Source organism: Eretmochelys imbricata, chromosome 20 (genome assembly GCF_965152235.1).
Source record: "Eretmochelys imbricata isolate rEreImb1 chromosome 20, rEreImb1.hap1, whole genome shotgun sequence".
Classification (NCBI taxonomy): domain Eukaryota; kingdom Metazoa; phylum Chordata; order Testudines; family Cheloniidae; genus Eretmochelys; species Eretmochelys imbricata.
Window position 1 is genome coordinate 15106464 of NC_135591.1, and position 5884 is coordinate 15112347.

The window sequence follows — 5884 nt, forward strand, 5'->3', positions numbered from 1 at the left end:
TTCTGGCTTCCGTTCTCTTGTACTTCCCAACGTGACCTGAATGGCACTTGCTTTGCAACCACAGCAGCTCAAGGCTGCACTTTCGGCTCCCAGCCTCCAAATGGCTGCCTGTAAAAGGCTAAGTGGTATTTGCGCTGGGGTGGCTCAGAGCCCTGGAGCTATTTAACCCAGGGAGCTGCTCCTGGCAGGTTCTGAAAGAACTAGCACTTCCATGTGCCTTTCATCTACAGCCACCTGGCCTCAGTTCTGCACTTGGTCACAAATGGGGCAAGTGTTTACAGCTTATGTCTGTTCTGCTGTGTGGGCGCAGGCGTGCGGTGACACCTGGGAAAGGGGCAGGCCTGCTTGGAGCTAGGGGGCCTGTTCCTATTAGGCACTGCTGGAGGGCTTTAAAAACAAGTGACACCTCTGTGCCAGGTCAGTATTATCACTATTGGGCTAAACCAAGCATACAGTGTGGATCTCCAGCCCCCTCTACTGTCTGAATTACATAGTGGTGTCAGTCACAGTCTGAGCACACTTGGGTCTTTCTGTACAGCCACTGAAGGCTCCTAGTTTGGGATCTAAAAGATCCTGGGTTAAATCCATCATACTGACAACTCTCCCATAGGTGTCATGTTACATACAGGTTGGCAAGTGTGAGCCTGGAGTGGGGGAGTGACTCTGCGCAGTCAGAGGTGGGAGTGGAACCTAAGAGTCGTGCCCGTGTGACATTGCTTCCTTTCTGTATGTTGGATTTGGGTGCCCTGTTCCTGTTAATGGGAACCAGGTGTCCAAATCTGCTAGGCAGCTCTGAAAAATCTCAGTCCACCTTCCATAAAAGTAACAAAGCTGTTCCCATGAGAGAGAATTCTCAGCCCCCAAGCCAGAGTCTCGCATGTCCAGGGCTAGTTCATAAGGGGTGACAGGGAGAAGTGGTGTGTAGGGATAATTCTGAAATTAAAAGAATTAAAGTTTGGTTAAAAAAATGACCTATTTGCTTTATAGTTCGTGGCTAGCAGGGAGAAGGCCGCAATCAACAAGTAGAAGAAGGCTGTGAGAATAATTAGTATTGTAGTGTGGGAAGGATGTATGGTTCCGAAAGGAACTAATGAAGAGCTGCAGTAACAAGACAAAGAAAAACTGTCTTAAAAGAAACCAGCACAAACCTTCCCACAGGTCTGCTGGTAAGCAAGGAGGGGAGGGGAGAGGAGATAAGGGAAGACCTTGGAGGGAGGAAAGTACCAAGGATAAACAGCTTCAAACTTGGTTTTTGCTAAAGTTAGCTTGGTTTTAGCAAGTTAGCTGAAGGGTCTTTATCAGACCCTACCTGATCATACTGAAGCACGCCAGCGTGAGATGGTTTTCCCTAGGACTGGCCTATTTGTAAGTATACTGATCACATGCTTATGAATACTTCATTACTGTATTGGGTGTAGGGACTGCTTAGGCATGTTTAGAGCCATTGTATAAAATACCATTTGGCCTTTGGAATTAATAAAGGAATTTATGGTTGAATTACTGTCTCATGGCCTCCTGTACTAATTTCAAATATTAATAAATCCAGTATGGTGGTTAATTTATTTCTGTTGCTGTGGGGTGTAGGAGCCTCAGTCAGAGACTGACACCCTGCTGTGCAAGGCGCTGTACTAACAGAATAAAAGGTCCCTACCCCAAAGAGCTTCCAGTAATGCAGGAGAAACTGGAAAGTGAAATTGGTTAGGAACAAAAGTGAAGCTGACTGGAGTTTTAATTTGAGTGGAGAGCAAGGCAAAAAGTTATGACCAAGAATTGTAAAGCATGAAAAAACTTTAATGGCCCCTTCACTGTGTTATCTGAGCATCACACAATCTTTATGAAATTATCCTCATGCAGCCCTGGAGGCAAGGCAGTGCTGTTATCCCCACTGTATGGGCAAGGAACAGATCCCCTAAGGGATTCGGGCATGCCTACACCTCCCTTTTAGGACCTTGCCATCCAGTGGAATTCATAGCGCTGTATTAGCCACCCAGGCACACCATGCATGGTGAGAGTTAGGCATGGCAGAGAAGCCACCTAGGCTAGCCTGTAGGAAATGCCAAGGAACAGGGTGGTAGTGGGGGGGGGGAATCTCCCCATCTCTTTTGTTGAGCCTGTTCCATTTTGTATAAATAATTAGTTGCTACCAGGACTTGAAGCTGGGTCTCCGGAATCCCAGGTGAGCTCCTGACCCAGAGGGCTGTTGGGTGCTCTGGTGGACTTGCTTAATCTCTCCTGTTTTGAAGCTGCTCCACTTTGTATAAATAGTTCGGTTCAGGTCTCTGCTGCTTCTTCATGCCAAGGTAAATGCCCTAAACACCAAGCTATAGAGGCAGTCTCGCTTGCTGTGTGGCCCAATGAATATTTAATACAAAGTGGAACAGCTTCAACATATAGAATATCAGAGTTGGAAGGGACCTCGGGAGATCATCTAGTCCAACCCCCTGCTCAAAGCAGGCACAATCCCCAATTTTTTTTTGCCCGAGATCCCTAAATGGCCCCCTCAAGGATTGAACTCAAAACCCTGGGTTTAGCAGGCCAATGCTCAAACCACTGAGCTATCCCTCCCCCAACAGGGGAGCTTCCCTATCTCAGAATACCCCAGGGTGCACCCCGACCAGTTGGAAGACCTGGGTTCTAGTCCTTGCTTCAAATTGTGGCTATTTGAATACAGGCGATTTTGAATACAGTGTCCTAACCTCTGGGCTACTAGGTGATGTAGGTAGGGCCCACGCTAAGCTATCTTTTGTGGGGGTTAGACACATGTATCACAGCAGCCAAGATGCCAGCTCATGGCAAGGTACTCATGTCTCATGAACACTGACAAACACATCGCTGGACTCAGGCTGACTTACCTGTGTGTTAGTGTTGTTAAAACAGGTATTAAAATTCAAAGCGTTTAGATGTTATTGAATGCTTGTGAGTTGCTGCCTGCATTAATCTCACTTATAGCATCCGTATCCCATATTGTAAGGTAATGTTTAAGTATTTGTATTGTGAGCCTCTGTGACGGTGTAAATCACTGAACAAGAGCCATTTACTCGTGCAGTGGTTTTCAACCTTTTTTCATTTGCGGACCCCTAAAAAGTTTCTAACGGAGGTGTGGACGACCTTTGGAAATCTTAGACATAGTCTGTGGACCACGGTTTGAAAACCACTCAACTAGCATACAGTGCTGGTCTCCAACAGAAGCTGTTACCTCCTGGCCAATGGGGAAGGCCCGTCAACCCCAGACAGACCATTGTGGAACATTAAAGAGGACAAAAGACTTTGTTGTTCTGCTCTTCCCTCCACTGAAGATGAGTCAAGCAAGTGGATTCCTCCCATCAGCTGAGTTCACAACTCAGAGCACAGGGGTTTTAACTCCCTCCCCCCATAACAAGAAGGAAGTGTATCTTTGTGCTGCTTGGACTCTGGGGGGTAAGATTTTTCTAGGCATAGGGAAGAGATCTCTACTGCTTGGCCTGGGTTAGCCCTAAAGGACATATAGAGCTTGCTTATAGAAGTTTCTATTAATTTTTGAAACAAGATGGTAACTCATTCGTGTCTGTATGTTCACCTGCTTTAACCTTGTAACTAACTCCCTTGTATCCTTTTCCTAGATAATAAATCTATAATAAAAGTTTACTATAGGACTGGCTACAAGCATTGTCTTTGGTGTCTAAAGTGCAGTTGAGCTGGGATAAGAGACTGGTCTTTTAGGACTGGGAGTAACCTGAATACCGATGTAATTCTTGGGGTAAGGGGCCAGCTATCACAAAGGCAGTCTCACTGGGATGCAACAGACTGGGATACCCAGGGGGGCTCTGTAACTCCATGTTAAGGCTGTTATATTGCCTTAAATGTTTACATTTAATAGTTGGTTGGTGAACTCTAAGTATAGGACTCACAGCCACTTTGGGGTTTGTGCCCTGGTTCGTTGCTCTTGAGCCACTGGAGGCCGTCAGAATGAGGTGGAAGACCTGGGTTCAAGGGCTTGCTTCAAATTGTGCATGGAGATTTGAAAACAGGTCTCTGATCTCCCAGCTGAGTGCCCTAACCTCGGGGCTTTGGGGTATAACGGTATGTGTAGGTAGGTCCTCTCCCAAGCTATGGTTTGTGGGGGCTAGGCATGCTCTAAGAATGCCTGCCCCCATCACGATGAGCTAGGCCAGAGGACACCTTGTTTGAGAATCTTGCCACGGCTTGGGGTGCTGAGCTATTCAGTGCCATCGGGATTTAGGCAGCTTTGCAAATGCTCACCAGTGGAAACTTAGGCACCTAGGGGATTTAGGTGCCTATATCATTAGGTGGCAGCTGAGCAGGGATTTGGAGGAGTTCGGTGGCCCCTAAGTTCCTTTGTGGATCTAGGCTAGTTCCTCAAGAAACCGAGGTGAGCTGCCCAAGGTCATGCAGGAAGGCTGTGATGCTGCAGAGAATTGCACTCAGGCTCTTATCCCAGGTTAGTGACCTAATCTCCAGATCATCCATTCTCAGTCTAAAATGTGTGTGTGTGTGGGGGGGTGGTATTTGTCTTAATTTGCTCATGTTTATAACTTAAAGGTCAAATTAAAATAATAAATTTGAAACTTGGAATAAGATGCACAAAGGCTGATCCAATAAAATAAGGCAAAATCGTTTAGAATGTCACAGGAAACTTTTTTAACAGCATGACCAATTAACCTGCAGAACTCACTGCCACAAGATAATAGGGAGCAAAGTGTTTAGTGTTACTAAAAGATTAGCCACTTATGGGACCAATGCTATCCGCTGTTCCATTTGATTATAAAAGACGTAAACCAAATCATCTCAGCATGGTGAGAGAACTGCACTCATGGGTCTCCCCCTGTGGGGGCGGAAGGACTATTGCCCAAGTGCTATTATTGGATAATAGGGCTGGGTTGATACTGTGCCACTGTGAATGGTGGGACACCAGACCAGTTCAGACCATTGGTAGCGTTAGGATGTAGCGAATCTTTGGGATCGTCTCTGCTTTTAAGCCATCTGCATCCTGACTTGGCTTGCTGAAGATTTAGGCTTGAACGACACTGAACAGCATGTGTACATGGGATGTTATCACAGACCCCGCGAGGGGGTTAACTGCAGGGCATCTGCCTCACCTTTCTGGACAAGCCAGCTGGGGAGATGTGCAGCGATGAAAGGGCTGGTAATAAATAACCCGGTGAGAGGATGGAGCTTTGCAAACCCACCCTCCGCCCCAGATGGAAATGAGCACTTTGTTTAATGCTCAAGCAAGACCGTCATGCTACATGCCATCTCATTTTCCGACTTGCAAGTGACAGTCTGTGGTGAGGTTCCCAGGCAGCAAGGACGTGCAGAACTGAGGGGGCTGTAATTGATCGTGGGCCAGAGCCTTGTCCAGGACACTCCAAAGCAGAACATGTGACCCCTGCAAAATGAGCTGTGCTAATAGTAAAAAGAAAAGGAGTACTTGTGGCACCTTAGAGATTAACCAATTTATTTGAGCATAAGCTTTCGTGAGCTACAGCTCACTTCATCGGATGTATACTGTGGGAAGTGTAGAAGCTCTTTTTATATACACACAAAGCATGAAAAAATACCTCCTTCCTCCCCACTCTCCTGCTGCTGATAAGTGATCACTCTCCTTACAATGTGTATGATAATCAAGGTGGGCCATTTCCAGCATAAATCCAGGGTTTAACAAGAACGTTGGGGGGGGGGGTAGGAAAAAACAAGGGGAAATAGGTTACCTTGCATAATGACTTAGCCATTCCCAGTCTCTATTCAAGCCTAAGTTAATTGTATCAAATTTGCAGTACGCCATAAAAATGTTCATAGAATCATAGAATATCAGGGTTGGAAGGGACCTCAGGAGGTCATCTAGTCCAACCCCCTGCTCAAAGCGGACAAATCCCCAATTAAATGT